Source organism: Spinacia oleracea, chromosome 2 (genome assembly GCF_020520425.1).
Source record: "Spinacia oleracea cultivar Varoflay chromosome 2, BTI_SOV_V1, whole genome shotgun sequence".
Lineage (NCBI taxonomy): Eukaryota > Viridiplantae > Streptophyta > Magnoliopsida > Caryophyllales > Amaranthaceae > Spinacia > Spinacia oleracea.
In genome coordinates, this window is record NC_079488.1 from 75,316,429 (window position 1) to 75,338,597 (window position 22,169).

Sequence of the window (22,169 nt, forward strand, 5' to 3'; positions counted from 1 at the left end):
TCTTTAAACTGCATGGTTGGCCAAGGAGCATTGTTAGTGATAGGGATACTATATTTTTGAGCCAATTTTGGAGAGGTTTGTTCAGTATACATGGTACTGAATTCATGTTATCTTCATCTTATCACCCTGAGACAGATGGTCAAACTGAAGTGGTTAACAGATGTTTGGAAACTTACTTAAGATGCATGTGTAGTGATCAGCCTAAAGATTGGGCTGCCTGGCTACCAGTGGCTGAGTGGTGGTTTAATACTCATTTCCACTCTAGTACTCAACTCACACCTTATGAAGTAGTCTATGGGCAACCCCCACCTTTACATCTGCCTTACCTTCCAGGGGGTTCTGCAGTGGATGAAATAGATAGAAGCCTTCACAGAAGAGAGCAGATGATTGATTTGGTCAAATTTCATCTTACAAGAGCTCAATCTAGAATGAAATATCAAGCTGACAAAAAGAGATCTGATAGATCCTTTGCTGTGGGAGACTGGGTATGGTTGAAGTTGCAACCATATAGACAGTTGACAGTACAAATTAGGAGCAATCAGAAGCTGTCTCCCAAATATTATGGACCCTTTCAGGTGATTGAGTGTGTGGGCAAGGTTGCATATAAGTTACAGCTTCCTGTTTCAGCTAAAATTCATAATGTTTTTCATGTTTCACAACTGAAAGTGTTTCATGGTTCCTTGCCTATTGCAACGCACATTCCTATTTGGTTGCAAGGCAAAGATTCTTCTGTGGACCTCATTCCTGCTGCTATTTTGGATCAAAGGGTGGTGCAGTCCAACAATCAGGCTAAAGTACAGTTTTTAGTCCAATGGGAGGACACTCTTCCTCATGATGCTACTTGGATGGATGCTTCCATTTTTGAATCTAAGTATCCACAATTTACTGTCCTTCAAACTTGAGGACAAGTTTGCTTAAGGGGGATGGAATGTTAAGGGAAGAATTACAAATAAAGATCATAGTCAACGCATTGACTTTGCATAACTGAATTCTGTTATTGACTTTCTGTTATTTGGTGTAACTGAATTCTGTTATTCAGTGCTAGCTGGAATTGTAATATATATACTCAAATGCTGTAAGCTGAGATTCATTCATGAAATATATTACAAACTCCTCTCTAAATTCTCCTTTCTTAATTCTCTCTTTCTGTTCCATTCTGTTTCTATTTCTGTTCTTCTTCTTCTTCTTCTTCTTTCTTCTTCTTTCTTATGCTGCAAGCTATCTCTTTCTGTATTTTGATGGTTCTATTACAAAACTGATAACAGGATTAAGAATCCTGTAACACATGTACCATTGAAATTCAATTTATTTACAGAAATGCCCCACATTACAGCATGCCGAAATGACTTCCTCATAGCGTGAATGAGTTTCACAATATCACAGGGAGTGGTTCTAAAAGTCTTGCTTTCCTGTGTTTTTTTGAAGAGCATTATAAGGATGACTGGTGGCCTGGTGAGGGGGTGAAAAGGGCCAAAAAAGGCACAGTATTATAAGATAAAAGCACAGGGGAGATATGAGGGAGAATGGTCATCAACATTTTACCGACAATCTAGGATGGGAATTTTAGAACTCAACATTTTTCTTTTATGCTACTCTAAATTAGAGGTGGGTACATGGCGGGCTATGTAGGCCCAAGTACCTGCCTCTCACGCGCTAATGGATTAAGGAAAAGTTTTGTCGTGTTAGGTTCGTGTCTCTCTCTGTAAAGAAGGCAGAGCTGGATCGTTCGTGTTAGAGGACTCCCTTACTATTTTTTTTTTTTGTTAATTGCTTAAAGTAAGTGTGATGGTGTGGGGGCTGACCTATCAGCTCGTATTGAACTTGTGACAAATTTCTAAAATAATGTTCATACATGAAATCGTCATATCTCTTGTATAGTTGTATTGTGCCAGACCAAATTTGTGATGGCTTGACCCACAGGCCACAACCCATCTCTAATCCATATAAACGTCTTTTATAAACACTTAGTCATATGTCAAAAAGAAGATTTTGAGCAAACTAATTTAATTTTGTCCCATAGCTAAAGAACTAGTTAGCACATTTTGAGGATAAAAGAGTTGTCTACCCTATCATAGGAAAAAATAAATCACTCATCATCCTTTTAGCATCAACAATTCACCATAGCATGTCAAGGTCGCCACAAGATATTCTTATTTCGCAAATGTTACTGTAAACATTAAGCCAAAATTTTACCATTAAGAAACATCTTTAATCCAGAATATTATGTTACTGAGAACATTAAGCCAAAATTTTACCACACGATTTCATGTCATTAAGAGCATTAAGCCAAACTTCTACCACATGAGAAAGTTATCTTATATCCCACGTTCAAAGACCACCGTTGTTATTATTATTATTATTATTATTATTATTATTATTATTATTATTATCATTATTTTTTTTTTTTTTTTTTTTTGAGAAGAACCGTTATTATTATTATTGTTATTATTATTATTATGGGAAAACTCCAAACCGTTACAAGCTTAACAAGCTACAAAGATCAAGTGAACTACAAGAAGTTGGAGGGGAGCCGAGATACAATCTGGGCCCCCACTCCTCTAGCTATGGCGAACCCGATCCTGCTGAAAATGTGGGCAGCTGCCCGTGCCCCAATGTCTTGAGCCCTGGAGTACGCCTGGACCCGCTTCAGCAACGAAACAACCCCTTTCTCTAATTCCCTAAAAGAAGAGAAGGAAAAAGGAAAGAAACCGTAACCCAAAGCCCTACAGCGTGCCGCATACTTATCCTGCTTCCGCTGCGCTGCATCTAATTATTATTATTATTATTATTATTATTATTATTATTATTATTATTATTATTATTATTATAATCAAATGCTAACAAAGTCAAATATTTTACAAATAAGTAGTGGAAAGCCGAGATACAATATGGACCCCCACTCCTCTGGCTATAGCAAAGCCTATACTGGTGAAAATATGAGCAACAACACGAGCCACAATGTCCTGTGTCCTAGAAAACTTCTGAATCCGCTTCAGCAACCCAACATCATCCTTATCCAGCTCCCCCCACAAAAAAAAAAACGGAAAAAAGACACAACCAATGGCCCTGCAAGTCTGCAACGAGAATTATTATTATTATTATTATTATTATTATTATTATTTCGGAGAATGATTGGCCATAAACTCATGATTCGTAGTTTGTTACGAGTAAAAAATAAATTTATGTTTCTTTGACAGTAGTGAACCTCTAATTATAATAAAAATTGAAAGGTGAAAGGTGGCAAAAAAAAGAAAAAAAGAAAAAAAAAGAGGGGAGCATGCTGCATGGACAATGAATTAATGATGATGTAAACCAAGAAAATAAGGCCGTTAAAAATGGAGCGGGGAAACGCACCACCTTATCTCTCTCGTGCAAGTGATGATCTCTTTGAATAAGTCACTGTTGACCCCCCACTAATTAAGGCCTTAAGGGGTAGTTGGATTTTGCATTCACTACTATTTTGCATGTGAACTCAATATTACATCTAAAGTCCTTTTCTTTGCCACAACTAATTTGTTTTTGATTAAATGTTTACATTATTTCATTTTCCTACTCTTTCAATAACAACAAATGAGGTATGGTTTAGCTAGAGATGACTATCGGATAATAACAACATTGAGAACGATTTCAATGTACATGTACCGGTGAAATATTTAAACTATATGTTCTATGAATTTGAACTATATGTTCATTGGATATATGTTCTTTGAGTATGAACAATATATTATTTGTATTTTGAACTATATGTTCTTTGTAAAACAGGGTTCGAATACATAAACAAGCATAGGACTCACTTTTGCAATACCTTCGTGATTCATTTGAGGGGGGAATAAATAAAAATACCTAGTATAATAAAGTTTGTGTAAGGTCGCACCAACGGTTCTAAGCCGGCATTGGCCAGAAATTTTGCCCAAAATAACAAAGAAAATAACGTATTAGATAATTGAAACCACATGCAATTTTTGTAGGCGTCGTTTTTCCACATCCAAGAAAGATAGGAATTGATTTAATTTTTCTAAATGATAGTGATTAGTGAAAATGGCTTTGTTATCATTTCTAATCATTTGTCTATATGTGATGTTAACGATCTTGGATGTGAACCCTCCCTTGCAAAGGAAAGTCTTGTAAAAATTAGGTAGAAAAACTAATCCAAATTTATGTAAATTCAAGTGAGACCCACCATTCTAATTTCGATTTAAATGGTAGGGAGTATAGACGTTTTTCCAATGTATTACCTTCTCCGTTTATAAAAGTTCTTAATTTACGCTTTCTGTTTAAGTCTGTTCCTGAAAGTTTTTTACACTTATGTTTTTAGAATACAATGTTTACAATTATACCCTCTATTTTTAATTTTATATTCATTCACTTACAACATTTATTGGTCCACTTGCATAATTATACCCTATATTCTGATTCTTTAAACAAGATGTCATTTTCTGTTGAGAAGATTAACCTGTTGGAAGTTCTCATTGGGAAACACAAAGAAAAGAGAGTAAAAATTAGAGAGTTCCACATTGGAAAAACTCTTCATATTCCCCTTGTTTATTAGTAGGGGTGTGGGTGTAACTCTTGTTTGAGAAAGTGTGAGAGTAGTAAGGGTGGACACTTAACACACACGCACACGGCAGGCCGGGCCGTGCGTCGTGGGCATGACCCATGGGCCTTAGGCCTTGGTACTTGGGAATGCGGTTTGCGGGCGTAGGGTGGGTTTTGTGGGCCAACCTATTTTTTTTGGTACCAGACTGTTTTGGTTAAGTCTTTGTTATGGGAATCTGTGTTGATTATGTAACCGTTGGATTAATTTCCATTAATTGCGTCCGTTACAACCTTATGATTCTGCAGTTATAATCATTATTGTTTCTGCCCGTTTTTTACTGTTGGTTGTCTTAGTTCTGATTACTTAATCAAAATTCCGTTTTCATTTTCACAACACACAGAAATTATTCAAACACTCTTTACAGAAAACTGAAAACACATTTATTTTATCTCACACAAAAACTTGCTCTCGGTTTTGGGCATATGTTTTGACTCTATCCGGTTTTGTGAGTGCACATAAATTCAGAGTTGCGATAATCCTGGAGCATGGCCGCATTCTGTTCTACTGCAACGGGAGGTAGCGCGGAATCGTCTTTTAGGACAGTGGGTGTCCACCATGCAACAATTGTTCATCAATCAATCCATTCATCTTCTAGATAAGTTTGTTCTAATTTTTGTTTAATCGCAACAATCTAAAAGACGACTATTATGGCTATGAATTCGAAATTCCTGATTCCTGATATGTCTAAGTTAGAACCTCTTGATGGCAAGAATTATAAATGTTGGGCTGTTAGGATGCGATTTTACTTGGAACAAATTGATGTTTCTTATGTGATTGATAATGTTGTCGAACCTGATGATGAAACTGAATTGGATGCTTTTGAGTTGAAATTTTCTAAAGATGATAGGACATGTAAGGGCATGTTGCTGCATCATATGTCGAATGTATTGCTTGATATCTATATGGGTTTTGGTCATGCTAGGGATATTTTGGAAGCGTTAGATTAAAAGTATGGAATTGATGATGCTGGCACTAAACGTTATTGTGTTAGTAAGTGGTTAGGCTTTCAAGTTGAGGATGATAAACCAATTATAGATCAGATTCATACTTATGAGAATGTGTGCATTGCTATGGCTACTGAAGGGCTTTAAATCTGTGATATTACTCTTGCTATTGTGTTGATTGAGAGACTCCCCCCCATCATTGAAAGATTTTCGTAATTAGTTAATGTATAAAAAGAAAGACCTTACCTTAGAAGAGCTTGCAGGTCACCTGAAAATTGAGGAGGAAAATCGTATTAAGGATAAGGGTCATTATGTGTTTTCTGGTTCCGCTAAGGCTAACCTTGTAGAACCCAAGCCTAATTCATATTCTGATAAGTTCAAGGGAAAAGCAGTCCTTTCAAGCCTCAAGCAGGGAAACTGATGAAGTATAAGTTCAAGGGGAAATGTTTTGAATGTGGGAAAATTGGTCACAAGTCTATGGATTGCAGATCCAAGAAGAAGTCGGATCAGAACCAAGTCAATCTTGCTGAAGCTACTATGCTTCTGATCCTAACAATTTTGTTGTTGTTGTTGTTTCGAATGCTAACTTGACATGTAATGTTGCTGAATGGATCGTTGATACTGGAGCAACGAGACACATCTGCACCAACAAAGACATGTTCACCACCTACGAAAAAATTGATGGTGAAAATGTCTTCATGGGTAATTCATCTTCTGCAACTTTTCAAGGCAAAGGGAAGATCATTCTCACTCTTACTTATGGAAAAATTATTACTCTCACCAATGTGTACGTTGCATGTCCCAAAAATGCATAGGAACTTGATTTATGGTAGCTTGCTTATAAAGGTTGGACTGAAACTTTCATTTGATTCTGATAGGCTTGTTATTACTCACAATAGGAATTTGTGGGAAAGGGTTTTTATAATGGGGGTTTATTTACACTTGATGTCAAACTTAAAATTATGAATAAGAATGCTAGTACCTCTTCTGTTTATATTGCTAAGTCTATTGTTTTATGGCATGCAAGGTTGGGTCATCTCAACATTGCTTCTATTAAAAAGCTTAAACAACTTAACTTGATTCCCATTTTTTCTAAAATTTATTTTTTAAAATGTGAAGTATGTGTTGAGGTCAAGTTTGGAAAGAAGCCATTTAAATCAACAGATAGACAAACTTTAATACTAGAGCTTGTTCATAGTGACTTGGGGAATTTTAATAATTATGAGAGTAGGGGTGGTAAAAGGTATTATATTACTTTGTTGATGACTGCTCAAAATTTACCATGGTTTATCGATCTTCTCATGTCAAAAGATGAAGGTGAGGCAATGTTCCTCAAATACAAGGCAGAAGTGGGAAACCAACTTGATAGGAAGATCAAGAGACTTAGGAGTGATAGGGGTCACTACAAGAAAAACAGTTTTGGGCAACGAAAAATATCGTCGCCCAAACATAGAAATTCGTCGCCTTTAGTTTGGGGCGACGATTTTATCCGGCCCAAAGGTCGTTGTAATAGGGTCGAAGGCCTTTTGGGCGTCGAAGTCATATTTCGTTGCACATAATGTACTTTGGGCGTCGCGTAAAAGTCGTTGCCTAAAGTTTGTATTGGGCAACGAGATGTATATTTGTCGCCTATAATGTAAACAAATGTGCGACGAGGTTCAACATCGTTGCCCTCTATTGGTGATTTTGTGCAACGACTTACATTTTCGTTGTCCATAAGTCGATATCTTTGGGCAACAAATTATCTTTTTCGTTGCCTATAAACTGTCACTTTGTGCGACGAATGTTTGAATTCCATCGCCCAAATTAGTGATTAGTTTTTTAAATGTAATTTTGTGCAACACTATTTTTGTCGCCCAAAGTATTATGGGCAACGAAACTTGTTGCACATAAGTTTAAATCACACGCCAAATTATTAATGCTTATATGCTACACATATTTTCCGCCCATGCGTATTATAAGCTACATACTTCGTATATGATTTCTTCTCTGTTCATATATGCGGTAAACGATTAATGAAAAAAGATGGACATAAAAAATAATTTTGAATAACTAGTACATATTTATCCAAATACAATAAAATAAAATATAAATTCATACATGTCACTCTAACATCGTATGCAAAAGTTTAGAATTAAACTAAAAGTTTGGATATATATCTAAACTAAAAGTTTGGAATAAACTAAATACTTAACACTAGTTGTAGTCTAAGGAGTTCATATACAGCAAACTCGAATGCTCGATCATGCTTCAAAGAGCTCTCCTCGACCCAAATTAGGACGATGTTCTAGACTCATTGTTCCTGATAAGATAAAACACCAAATTAGGTACTTGTGTGATTAAAAAATAATAACCAATCTAACCTTTAGCATATAATTCAAATTAACGATTCAAGTATATCTCGATGGTATGGACACAAATTTCTATTTATTTCTCAAATACAATACACAAATTTCTGAGAACTTTACCCAAAAAGTCAACACTTTCTTCACTATCTGTTTCATTGCATATTAAACGTTCGTGCTTTCGCCAATCAGTATTATCTGATTTTATAGGAAGATCAAAATACTGCATAATTTTTGAATCAATCATACCTTATAGTTTTATACATTTACATATTTTTAATAATGAATCACTCAAACTAACTATGGAATCTTTATACTATAAAAAAAAACTATTGAATCTTTATCTAATACAATCTTAGTATTTACCAAAACCTTGCTCTTAGAACTAAAGAAAACCGTCATGAATCACTCCAAACTAATTATTGAATCTTGATCTAGCTAATTACTCCAAACTGACGAATATGACACACACCAAAAACTTGTTCTTAGACCTAAAAAGAAAACCATCAAGAATCAAACCAAAATACCGTACTCATTATCATTAGAGTGCTTGGTTGCAGGTTGCAAGTTGGTATCAATCTTACAGATGCGGGGCAAGGTAAGTGCTAAATCAGTTTCAATTCGTGGTGTTCCCTCCCCACAAATAAAAACACCCACTTTCACTTCATTAAAAAGCCTAGATATATAATATGGTGATTTCCATTACATTTTGTCCCTATTAAAGACTTGTGTGACTTCCAAGCATTGTTGAAAGAATGTTATCATTTTGATTCTATCATTTTGCTTAATCAGTAAGAATACTATTTGATTTACTGATAAAGGAAGCAAAATGATAGAATCAAAATGATAGAATCAAATCAGTTGGATCATGAATGATATAATCAATAGGAAGAATGCTATCATGAAAGACTTGTGTGATTTGACTTGTGTGATCTAACTGATTGATTTACGATTCAGGAAGCAAAATGATAGAATCAAAATGATAGAATCACACAAGTCTTTCATGATAGCATTCTTCTTATTGATTTACTGATTATTTTGCTATTTGACTTGTGTCATCCAACTGATTGAATGCTATTTGACTTGTGTGATCCAAATGATTGATTTACTGATTCAGGAAGCAAAATGATAGAATCAAAATGATAGAATCACACAAGTCTTTCATGATAGCATTCAGTTTCAAATACTGTCCCTAGTAAATCCAACTGATTGATTTACTGATTCAGGAAGCAAAATAGACTGGAATGGTCTGTTCTTCCTATCAAACTAGCATGTTTGACCTGTAAGGATCTTGGCAAAATAACCTAAACAGAACCAAAGCAGCTGAAGCTTTAAAGAACTGGTATCGACAGACCATGTTCCATTTTGTGTGTATGGATTAGACACTATGTAAATATTCAAGTTTCAAGCAAATAATATGCCTACGTACTAGAAAAGGGAGGCAAAGGTTCTACAGCAGGCATAAGCATAGGCAAGTAGCAACACATTTGTGTATGTTTGGCATCTTGGTTCATACCACTGTTGTTTGCAAAGCAGGCCAAATATCTAGGATAATGTCTTTGTTAGAAATGATTCGGTAGAAATGATATTTAAGCAGTCCATAGAGTATATAATATTATAAACCCATCAATAAAACGATGTGGATTCATGAATCTATCACAGAACCTAAGTAGATGTTAACCAGTCACCTAAAAATCCACTAAGCCACCACAATCAAGGAATATTCGTACATTCGTACAATATATAGACTAATCTTAGATAGAATGATTAGAAATTCAGCAATGCAACAAGAAGAAAAAAAATCCCAGCTGACCTTGAGAGCAAACCCCCATTTGTAGTGTTGAATAGCCTCGTCTAAGCTTCCAAAACAGCTTTTGGCGATAAAATCTTAAACTTTTTAGACCCGACTTTTCCCTCAATGGCTCTAATGGCTGCCTCGGTCCACAGTATCTTTGATAATTCCTTTTTCTGCAGTTTCTGTAACCCCTTCAACACGGGTACCACGGTCTTGTTTGCTGCTACACTAAACCTTCTTTTTTACTGGATTTCTTTCATTGAGGCATTTCTTCGAACAAGTGGAAGGCATACACGAAGGCGACAACCAGCTGAAATTAATTAGTGAATCTACACATACAATATCAATCAGCTTATGATTCAGTAACATTGAACCAAATAACAATTCGCAGGAAAAGAAAAGAGAAGTTTGCAGTTCCTCAAAATTCGTCGACAGAGATATAACACTTTTATATAAAAACAAAATTCAGCATAATTTGTGAATTAGTACTCCTTATGAAAAAACTAACTGATATAATTCATCCTTCAATTATAAAATTGAACTTGTAAACCTAAAATACCACACAAATCGAAATCCAAATTATAAAATAACGGAACTCAAACACAATAACTGAACTTGATGCAAATTACCTGAAAACGCCAGAATTTTCAAAACTGTATTCAACCAACAAATCAACAAATTCAACCCAAAAAAACTTAATTATAGGAAAGTAAACAAAAATTGAATTTTCAATCAAACAAATAAAATAACAGCTATGGAGATCGATAAGAACCTCGAAGAAGAGCAGTACCACTGACCTAGCCGCCGATCCACCAACCTCCCCGATTGTAATTTAAAAAAAATTGAATTAATTTAGGGATTGAGTGCTCAATCTCTTTTTGAATTCACAGAAAATAATGAATTAATAATTCTCAATAATTTACCTGGTAATTTCCGTGAAGAAGAAATATTAGAGAATCGTAGCGCTCGGATTCACATGGGAAGGAGATGGATGTGAATCCGGAAGAGAAAGAGGGGCAGGAGAGGAGTTACACAGTTTCTGCGTATGGAATCATGGAGTAGGTCGTGGAGTAGTGAGAATAAGAAAGCGTGATTTTTCCCGCCTTCTTTGGGTTAGGGCAACGACTCAACAAGTGTTAAACTGTTAAATGAGTCATTTAATTTAGAATGGGTAACAACGTGAAAAAAAGGTGTTGCACAAACATATTCAAGGACAACAAAATAAAAATTTGTGGACAAAAACTAAATTTTGGGCCACGGATTACTATATTGTCGCCCATAAAATGTTTTGGGCTACGGAAAATGTCCTTGTTGTACAAAATCAGATATTTGGGCAACGAAATTCTACGTTGTCGCCTTTTGTTCTAGTTTGGGCTACAAACATATTTTTCGTCGCCCATACATTACTAACTCGTCGCCCAAACCTGATTTTTTTTTGTAGTGGTGGTGTGTATGACCCTAATACTCTTAAGGCATTTAGCGAGCAGAATGGAATCATTCACGAGACAACGACTCCCTACACACACGAGCAGAACGGAATTGCTGAAAGGAAGAACAGACCACTGAAGAACATGATTAATTCTATGCTTATTAGTTCTGGGTTTTCTGATAATATGTGGGGGGAAGCTATCTTATCTGCTTTTCATGTTTTGAACAGGGTATCTCACAAGAAGGTAGACAAGACTCCATATGAAATATGGAAGGGTCATGCACCTAACCTAAGTTACCTGAAAGTGTGGGTATGTCTAGCAAATGTGGCTATACCCAGCTTCAAGAGGGATACGATTGGTCCCAAAACTGTTGATTGATTTTTATTTGTTATGCTTACCAAAGTGTTGCATATCGTTTTCTAGTTAAGGGTGCTACCAATTATTATGCAGGTGGTAACGTCATTGAGGCAAGAGATGCCGAGTTTTTTAAAACTGTATTTTCTTTGAAAATATCTTGCATCAATGATGTGCCTTCTTCTAGTACTTCTTCTAGTGTGCCTGTTGTTGCTCCTCCCACCTCTAATGTTGATTCTTAATTCGAGCCAAGGAGGAGAAAGAGGGAAAGAAAGGAAACCAGTTATGGTGATGATTTTATTACTGCTTTCTTAACTGAACCTTTCTTGATTGATGATGATTTTATTTATGTCTTCATTTTGGAAGATGATCCCAGGACCTATGAAGAGGCAATGAAATCTATTGATGCAGTATTTTGGAAAGAGGCAATAGATAGTGAACTTCAGTCAATCCTAATTCCTAAGTAATAATATTTGTGAGTTTGTTGACTTGCCCAGGGGTTGCATGTTAGGTTATGAATAATATAAACAATATAATTCATGCGGGAAAACCATAAATAAGCCATGAATCCAACTTAATTGCCACATAGTCAATTAGCATAATTAGTATACACACAATGTGATGCGTGCCTTCCCTAGCTGCTCCCGAACCGAACAAGAACAAGTATAAGACTCCAAATGTCGCCCCTCCATAGATAGTCCACAACACGTTCGGATCCGCCTTAGATTCAACCAACTAGAATATTCTCTAAGGTTTTATGTGCACTCGGGAAACTCACAATAGTGATAGGCAAGTACTAAATTCTCTTTTGAATTTAATGTGTTGGAATAGTATATTGAATCGAATAATAAATTTTGATCATGAATCACATATTTATAGGGTGGAAATAAAGAAGTTGTAATCCTACTAGGAATCGATTAACTAAATCCATTAGGACTCTAGTTAATTAATAACATTAGAATTCTAGGGACAATCAAACACTAAGTATTTCAGATTTACCCTAAACATCTAATTTTAGTAGATTTAGGAAAACACAAGATTGCTTAGCTTACAAGAAACCGACCGGCCAAGGCCTTGCAGCGTGTGGCCTAAGCCCACGTTGCTGCGCTGACCTTGGCGTCCTAGCAACAACACGCGTCCCACGCTAGCTAGGGCGCTGCTGCCTTGCTTCGGCCCAAGCGCGCTTGGCGTCCAGCAACAGCACGTAGCCCACGGCTGGGCGCTGCTGTCTTGTTCGGCCCAATCGTTGCTGCTCCGCGCGGGCTTGCTCGACGCTGGGCCTGGCGCTTGCGCTGAGCCTTGCGTCTCGCAAGCTCGTTCGTCGAGCATTCGCACGTCGCGCTTCCGATTCGTTTTCCGATTCCGGAATTTATTTCCGATTCGAACAAATATTTACGTTTCCGTTAATATTTCCGATTCCGGAAATATTTTCCTTTTCCGATAATATTTCCGATTCCGGTAATATTTCTTTTTCCGGCAATATTTCCGATTCCGACAATATTTCTATTTCCGATAATATTTTCCGATACGAGCATGTTTCCGTTTCCGGCAACATCTACGACTTGGATAATATTTATATTTCCGTCATGATCCATATTTCCGTTTCCGTCAATATCATCATTTCTGGAGTATTCTTTATTTTGCCTTTTGACGATTTCAGCTCCCACTGGAACCGAGATCCGTCGTTTCCGAATGTTCATAAATGGAGTACTTAATGAATAATATATTCACTTAAATACTTGATCCGTTCACGTACTATTTGTGTGACCCTATGGGTTCAGTCAAGAGTAAGTTATGGATTAATATTATTAATTCCACTTGAACTAAAGCGGTCTCTAGCTAGGCATTCAGCTCACTTGATCTCATTGAATTTATTAACTTGTTTAATTAATACCGAACTGCATTTATTAGACTTAGCATTGAATGCATACGTGGACCAAGGGCATTATTTCCTTCATTGCAAGCCCATTACTTGTAAGTGGATCTTTAGAAAGAAATTGAAATCTACTAGATCCATTGAAAAGTATAAGGCTAGAATTATGGTAAGGGGTTTCCCCCAAAGGCATGGTATTGATTATTTTGATACTTACTCTTCTGTCACTAAAATTGCAACTATTAGAACTTTGATTGTTCTTGCTTGCATTCATGATCTTGTTGTGCATCAAATGGATGTTAAAAATGCATTTTTGAATTGTGATTCGGATGAGGAAATTTATATGGTTCAAACAAAAGGGTTTGTTATTCCTGGTCAAGAGAATAAGGTTTATAAATTAGTCAAGTCTTTGTAGGGGCTTAAGCAAGCCCTAAATCAATGGCATGACAAATTTGACAAGACCATAACAGGTAATGGGTTCCATGTAAACGAAGGTGACTCTTGTGTATGTTCTAAGCATGATTTTAATGGTTGTGTGATTATTTATCTTTATGTGGACGACATGCTAATTTTTGGGACTACCTTGGATCGAGTAAATGAGACAATTTTTTTTTCTAAGTTCTAAATTTGAAATGAAAGATATGGGTGAGGCAGATGTGATTTTGGGAGTAAGAATCAAAAGAACTCCAAAATGGCATTTGTCTTAGCCAAGTTCACTATGTTGAAAAACTACTTTAAAAGTTTAACTCATTTGACGTCGATCCAGTTAGGACTCCCTATGATCCGAGCATTCACTTAAAGAAAAATAATGGTGATCCTATTAGTCAATCTGAATATGTTAAGATTATTGGTAGTGTCATGTTTCTAATGAACTACACTAGACCTGTCCACTAGTAGAAAAAACCCTTATTGCAGCGGGCTTTTAGACCCCTGTTGCAGCGTACATCGTATGCTGCAACTGGGGGGCCTGCAACAAGTCTGAACTTGTTGCAGCGCACAATGTACGCTGCAAAAAAGTACTTTTTGCAGCGTACATATACATGTACGCTGTAACAAGTGTCAAAAATTTTGCCAAAATCTTGACTTGTTGCAGCGTACAAATTCGTGTACGCTGCAAAAAAACCCCACCTGTTGCAGGGTACATCTATTTGTACGCTGCAACAAGTTTGGAATTTTGCCAAATTTTACACCCTTGTTGCAGCGTACACATATATATGTACGCTGCAACAAAACACTTTTGGCGGGAAAATTTTAATCTTATTTAGGGATACCTAGAGTGCCTTGTACCAAATATAGAAACCTGTCACAACAATAATAATATCGCAACCTGTATAACAATTATAAAAACAATAACTGGTGTTTTGTATACTATATATCCCAAAACAAAGTGCATGTAGTACATTTAAATATATGTACGTTCCAATTTCAACGTACGCATACATTTTAATATACAAGATTGTTCTATAACATCTAAGCCAACTCGATCAAACGCGCTCAGGCCAATAATAAATACTTGCTCGTAAAAAACTTAGCCCATTGCTCACGAACCACCTCAATTTCCTCACTAGCATAAGGCGCATTCCTCGTAGTATAGACCTTCAAAAACAAAAATTTGATGGGAGCATTAGATTAAATGTCATTTTAGTCTAAATTGACCTATAAATACCCAATAAGCCTTAAATGTGCATAAATAGATTGGAATGAGTATTGAAAACTTTAAAACTAAGCATATTAATCATGTAATAAGTTTGAAATAAGTCATTAGTTTCTTTAGTTCAAAGTTGGGAACGAAAATGTCATTTTAGTCTAAATATGAACTATAACGGCCAAAGAAGTCTCGAATGTGCATAATAGATCGGATTGAGTCTTGAAAAGTTAAAAATAATCATATGAATCATGTAATAAGTTTGAAATTAGTTTTTAAGTTCGTTAGTTCAAATTAAAGTCGGGAGCGAAAATGTCATTTTAGCCTAAATAGGACCTATAACGGCCAAAGAAGTCTCGAATGTGCATAAATATATTGGATTAAGTCTTGGAAAGTTAAAACTAATCATATGAATCATGTAGTAAGTTTGAAATGAGTTCTTAAGTTCGTTAGTTCAAAGTTGGGAGCGAAAAAGTCATTTTAGCCTAAATATGACCTATAAAGATCCAATGATCCTTAAATATGCATAAACAGATTGGAACGAGTATTGAAAACTTAAAACTAAGCATATTAATCATGTAATAAGTTTGAAATGAGTCCTTAGGTTATTTAGTTCAAAATTGGGACCGAAAATGATTTATTTTAGCATTATGACCTATAACGACCAAACAAGTCTCAAATGTGCATAAATAGATTGGATTGAGTCTTGGAAACTTAAAACTAATCTTATGAATCATGTAATAAGTTTGAAATGATTTCTTAAGTTCGTTAGTTCAAAGTTGTGAGCGAAAATGTCATTTTAGCTTAAATATGACCAATAACGGCCAAACAAGTCTCAAATGTGCATGAATAGATTGGATTGAGTCTTGAAAAGTTAAAAATAATCATATGAATCATGTAGTAAGTTTGAAATGAGTTTTTAGGTTCGTTAGTTCAAAGTTGGGAGCGAAAATGTCATATTAGCCTAAATATGACCTATAATGGTCAAACAAGTCTCAAATGCGCATAAATAGATTGGATTGAGTCTTGGAAAGTTAAAACTAATCATATGAATCATGTAGTAAGTTTGAAATGAGTTCTTAGGTTCGTTAGTTCAAAGTTGGGAGCGAAAATGCCTCATTTTAGCCTAAATATGACCTTTAACGACCAAACAAGTCTCAAATGTGCATAAATCGATTGGATTGAGTCTTGAAAACTTACAATAATCATATTAATCATGTAATAAGTTGGAAGTGAGTCCTTAGGTTCGTTAGTTCAAAGTTGTGAGAGAAAATGTCATTTTAGCCTAAATATGACCTATAATGGCCAAACAAGTCTCAAATGTGCATAAATATATTGGATTGAGTCTTGGAAAGTTAAAACTAATCATATGAATCATGCAGTAAGTTTGAAATGAGTTCTTAAGTTCGTTAGTTCAAAGTTGGGAGCGAAAAAGTCATTTTAGCCTAAATATGACCTATAAAGATCCAATGATCCTTAAATATGCATAAACAGATTGGAACGAGTATTGAAAACTTAAAACTAAGCATATTAATCATGTAATAAGTTTGAAATGAGTCCTTAGGTTATTTAGTTCAAAATTGGGACCGAAAATGATTTATTTTAGCATTATGACCTATAACGACCAAACAAGTCTCAAATGTGCATAAATAGATTGGATTGAGTCTTGGAAACTTAAAACTAATCTTATGAATCATGTAATAAGTTTGAAATGATTTCTTAAGTTCGTTAGTTCAAAGTTGTGAGCGAAAATGTCATTTTAGCTTAAATATGACCAATAACGGCCAAACAAGTCTCAAATGTGCATGAATAGATTGGATTGAGTCTTGAAAAGTTAAAAATAATCATATGAATCATGTAGTAAGTTTGAAATGAGTTTTTAGGTTCGTTAGTTCAAAGTTGGGAGCGAAAATGTCATATTAGCCTAAATATGACCTATAATGGTCAAACAAGTCTCAAATGCGCATAAATAGATTGGATTGAGTCTTGGAAAGTTAAAACTAATCATATGAATCATGTAGTAAGTTTGAAATGAGTTCTTAGGTTCGTTAGTTCAAAGTTGGGAGCGAAAATGCCTCATTTTATCCTAAATATGACGTTTAACGACCAAACAAGTCTCAAATGTGCATAAATCGATTGGATTGAGTCTTGAAAACTTACAATAATCATATTAATCATGTAATAAGTTGGAAGTGAGTCCTTAGGTTCGTTAGTTCAAAGTTGTGAGAGAAAATGTCATTTTAGCCTAAATATGACCTATAATGGCCAAACAAGTCTCAAATGTGCATAAATAGATTGGATTGAGTCTTGAAAAGTTAAAAATAATCATATGAATCATGTAGTAAGTTTGAAATGAGTTCTTAAGTTCGTTAGTTCAAAGTTGGGAGCGAAAAAGTCATTTTAGCCTAAATATGACCTATAAAGATTCAATGATCCTTAAATATGCATAAACAGATTGGAACGAGTATTGAAAACTTAAAACTAAGCATATTAATCATGTAATAAGTTTGAAATGAGTCCTTAGGTTATTTAGTTCAAAATTGGGACCGAAAATGATTTATTTTAGCATTATGACCTATAACGACCAAACAAGTCTCAAATGTGCATAAATAGATTGAATTGAGTCTTGGAAACTTAAAACTAATCTTATGAATCATGTAATAAGTTTGAAATGAGTTCTTAAGTTCGTTAGTTCAAAGTTGGGAGCGAAAATGTCATTTTAGCCTAAATATGACCTATAACGATCCAATGATCCTTAAATGTGCATAAATCGATTGGAACGAGTATTGAAAACTTAAAACTAAGCATATTAATCATGTAATAAGTTTGAAATGAGTCCTTAGGTTATTTAGTTCAAAATTGGGAACGAAAGTCCTTAGGTTCTTAGGTGGCCTGAAGTATAAGATTAATTAGCTCATATGTTTCAGTTATGTACTTCACTTTAATAGCTTCATATTGTTTTTCACTTTTTTGTTCTTCTATAAATAGCGCTTATGAGCAGTACGGACGTAGGATCAGAACATAAGAGCAACTATCTATTTCAGAACATAATCTCTTAATTTATGTTGATACTTCTATTAAGCTCAGATGTATTACCGTGAAACATTTCTGAATCTTAAGCTGTATTAGGTGTTTGAGAATAAGAGCTAGAATGTGCTTGAATCAGAAACTCTGAAAAGAAATAGTGCTTTGAAGTGGTATAGTTAAGAATAAAAACCTTTATTTAGCAGTGCGTCATTTCAGAAACATAGATGATTTGTTCAACTCCGAAATAAAGCAGTACTTGAGCAGCCTCCATAATTGCCCGATTATTGTAGCTAGAAATCAAAATCCAAAGTAAATTAGAAACAATTAACAAACGACATAATATACACACTGGATGTAATAGAGAAGGTTATTATTAAGAGTAGTATACCGCATAAGTTAGTACCCTACAAGAACAATGTTAAACACAAGAATATAATACTTGAGATGCATTCAACTCTGGAAGACCTGGAGCGCCAAATCGACGAGGCAAAGTATTTCAAACCACCTGCATCTCGACTTCATGTCCCATCAAATGGTGATAAATACACCTGTACCAATTCACAGACTTAAAATATCAAGCAACAAAGTGAAAAGGAATACAATGCTTATAATTGCATGGAAATGCTGACATAAAGAGCTGTCAAAGAATAACTAGTATTTTTTAAATTACGACAACTATCAATACATCTTGTTCTCAAAAATCTAAGACTGTAGTTGACAATAAAATCATGTAAATATGGGATAATCAAACTATAAAAGCAAAAAATTAAATAGGAGGGGCAAAAATTGCGTAAAAATCTAATCACAGGGCGATTAAAGGTCTACTTGAAATCTAAATCTCACATTATATATGAAGTATATATCTTTTAAAATCCCTCAAAGTTCATCTCATGTAATTGTTCCACTGTGAGTGGGGCAAAATTTCAGCAGCTCTAGAGTATACGACGACTATACTCGGCGAAGGTAGCACACAAGTCATGTATGACTAGTTTAGGTTAGTCCTAGCATTGTTGTAATCTTGTCCAAGCTAAGGTATGTAGTTTACCAGAGTGTGGCCTCCTAAAAGCGCGACAATATCCTTGTCAGAAAGCCCCATTCTGTAAAAGATTTCTCTCAAATTTCCGGCACCTGCAACCCATTTTATGCTTTTAGTAACATGTACTACTAAACTGTCATATTACTGATGAGAGGGTAGAATACTTACGTACCTTGATTTGCATCAAGAAGGCGTCCTTCATCAGGAGAATCTGCGCAATCCTGGTATAACATCGATAATCAGGTACTATTGTTATACAATAACGAACAAGAATATAACAATCATGAATGTATAGGAAGCACAAACCATTCTTCCTGGAACAAAGTCGATGGTTGGCCCTCCTGTGACTTCAACCGCAACAACCCCAGCAAGCTGAAATTAAGAAACAAGGGATCGATGCTTGAGAATTAATGACCTAGAAAGGATTGCAATTTGAATCATATAACCAGGAAATTCACCTGATAATCTTTGGGTGATTAGCCTTAACCTCTTCTGAGATCAGCGACCAAAATAGTTCAGTTACTGCTACTAGAAATTATTATGCACAATAATCAGTTTTAGCTCACCACAAAGTTCAACAGCAATCTTGAGGCCACTGATGGCTTTGTGTCTCAACTCGTGCTCGTGCTCGTTGGCTTCTATAGGAGGAAGAGACGCAAGGAAATTGGAATGAGTTGATACCCAAGCAAACAATTTGTTTGATTATTTTGCTAAAAGTAAGAGGGCCTGTTTAATTGATTGTCTGTTTTACGTTTTCAGTAAATGTGACAGGAAAGCTCAACATGTACAAGTTATCCTCAACAGTTATATATCAGTCTAGCCCTAAGCTGACATGCCTGCATGTATCTTTCATTTTTCAGGCTTTCGTAGCAGAGCAGGGTGGGTGAACATCATCTTAACTATCCACATTCTTCAATCACCGTGTGGAACTTCTCCAAAGATTCACATACAGATTTGACAAGTTACTCTTGGAAAACAAAGGCAGAAATAGTGAACATATGAGTATATATCCTAGCTTGTAATAGCACCCAACACACCCACAATAGGATGAGCCATCCACCTCAACGACAAAAGGGTAAACCATTCGATTACAATCAGAGACTCTGGATGTTGTTGATTTCTAGCTACTAGGGAAACTACTACAAGTCTACAGATCAAGCATGCACCTTTGCTTTTCATCACTATTTTCACACCCATAATTTGTCCCACAGTGTTCGCCGAGATGAGCAAGATGTTGGGCAAACATTGTGGTTGACGGGATGAGTAATTTTTTTATGCTGGAAAGTGTAAACCTTATCATGTGAATTGCTAAAAACGAATTGAACAACAGTAAAAAAAAATCAAAAAAAAATATAAATTGAATAAAACCCTAATCTGAAAACGAAAATACAGCTAGGAAGATAATTACTTACTGGTTGTGGCGAGGAGAGTAACGGCCGAGCAAGCACCGGAACCAGGACGCGACGGTGGGACGCTGAACCCTCGGCCGACCAAGCTGACCGAGTTTTCAGCAATTGAAAAGTCACCCTTCGGAGAGGACAGCGACGGGGGAGATGAGGCGAGAACAGACACCCACCGAAGAGGACAGCGACGCAGGGCCGAGCAAGGGCGGATTTCGACGGCGACGCAGGGCCGAGCAAGGGTTGGAGTTCGACGACGACGGCGAAAAATTGGGAGATGTTTGGAGAGTTGGAGTTGAGCGCGGGGAAATGAGTTCTAAAATTTTGAGATATTTTGGAGTATTTTGAATTGCAGGGTATTTTAAAACACGGAGCCCGCAGCAAATTTTGAGAAATGAGCTAACATATTTTGAAACACGGATCAGGACCTGTTGCAGGGTACAATAGCATATACGCTGCAACAGAGTCTGTATATTGCTGCGGGCTTTAATTTTGTACGCTGCAATAAACTATTTCGCAGCGAACAATAAAAATGTACGCTGCGATAACCCTTTAAAAGGTTTGACCCGCGTTGACCGATTGGTTGTTGAAGCGTATTAATACTTGTACGCTGCAACAAGGGGGTTGCAACAGGGGTTTTTTCTACTAGTGGTCATTGCTTATTCTATGAGTAGATTGAGCAAGTACACTCATAACCCAAGTCATGAATATTGAGATGCCTTAAAAAGATTGCTTAGGTACCTTAAGGGTACCATGGATTGGATTTTTCACTACTTCAAGTTTCCTGGAGTTTTGGAAGGCTATTGTGATGCCAACTGGATTTCTGGCAATGATGAAATCAACTCTACCAGTGGTTATGTCTTCACCCTAGGGGGTGGAGCTGTATCTTGGAAATCTTGTAAACAATCTTGTACTGCTATATCTACTATAAAACATGAGTTTATTATTCTTGAATTGGCAGGTGATGAGGCAAAATGGTTGAGAAACGTGCTTGCAGATATTCCGCTGTGGGGGAAGCCAGCTCCTTCAGTTGCACTTCTTTGTGATTCGCAAGCGGCTATTGCTCTGGCAAACAACCATGCCTACAATGGGAAGAAAAGACACATAGTTTGAGGCATAAGGCCGTCAAAGAATTGTTGTCAAGTGGGGTGATATCACTAGAGTATGTAAAGTATGAAATGAACATTGCAGATCCTTTAACGAAATGCATGTGTAGAAAACTAGTTTTGGAAACATCGAAAGAGATGAGCTTGAGACCCATTGGATGAATTGTAAAATAAGAAACTCCTACTCTAGAGTTCAAAGGACGACATTATGTTATAATTCGGAAGCACAAAATTTGTTTTTTGTCCATCCCCTAAATGTTATTATGTGCTTGCTACAATCGAAAAGAGGTTGAGCATATGGCTCTTATTGAACCCATACCATATGTTTGGTGGTGTGAAGGTAACTCACACTTGATGGGATTCACCTACTTAGGTGTAGAAGTGTGGCCGCTTCCTATGAGAATTGCGATATGGGCAATTCTCTAGAACACCTATGAGCATATCCAGGTCGGACGTATGACCAGTTTAAGGCGTCACTTTATTCGCGGAGTCAGAATGCCATACATATTCAGTTGCGTTCTTTAAGTGACGAGTTTCTAACTCCCTATCAAGTTCAATATGAAAGTCACTTGGTAGGAAATAAATTCAACTCGAAAGACATTAACACCTATTTTTGT

General features: G+C 36.0%; 3 long non-coding RNA genes across 3 annotated transcripts; all 3 read right to left on the bottom strand.

The window, feature by feature from the left end:
- Positions 1-7,573: 7,573 nt before the first annotated feature.
- Positions 7,574-10,841, bottom strand: LOC130467004 (uncharacterized). The gene is made up of 2 exons (XR_008927162.1): positions 9,700-10,841; positions 7,574-7,843 (listed from the first exon to the last, which is right to left on the bottom strand). It is a non-coding gene; the product is annotated as an uncharacterized lncRNA (long non-coding RNA).
- A 3,815-nt stretch (positions 10,842-14,656) lies between these two features.
- Positions 14,657-18,546, bottom strand: LOC130467005 (uncharacterized). Its single transcript, XR_008927163.1, has 3 exons — positions 18,399-18,546; positions 18,201-18,300; positions 14,657-14,934 (listed from the first exon to the last, which is right to left on the bottom strand). It is a non-coding gene; the product is annotated as an uncharacterized lncRNA (long non-coding RNA).
- Positions 18,547-19,053: 507 nt separating this feature from the next.
- Positions 19,054-20,302, bottom strand: LOC110792906 (uncharacterized). The gene is made up of 4 exons (XR_002534534.2): positions 19,505-20,302; positions 19,353-19,418; positions 19,219-19,267; positions 19,054-19,138 (listed from the first exon to the last, which is right to left on the bottom strand). It is a non-coding gene; the product is annotated as an uncharacterized lncRNA (long non-coding RNA).
- Between the last annotated feature and the right edge of the window lie 1,867 nt (positions 20,303-22,169).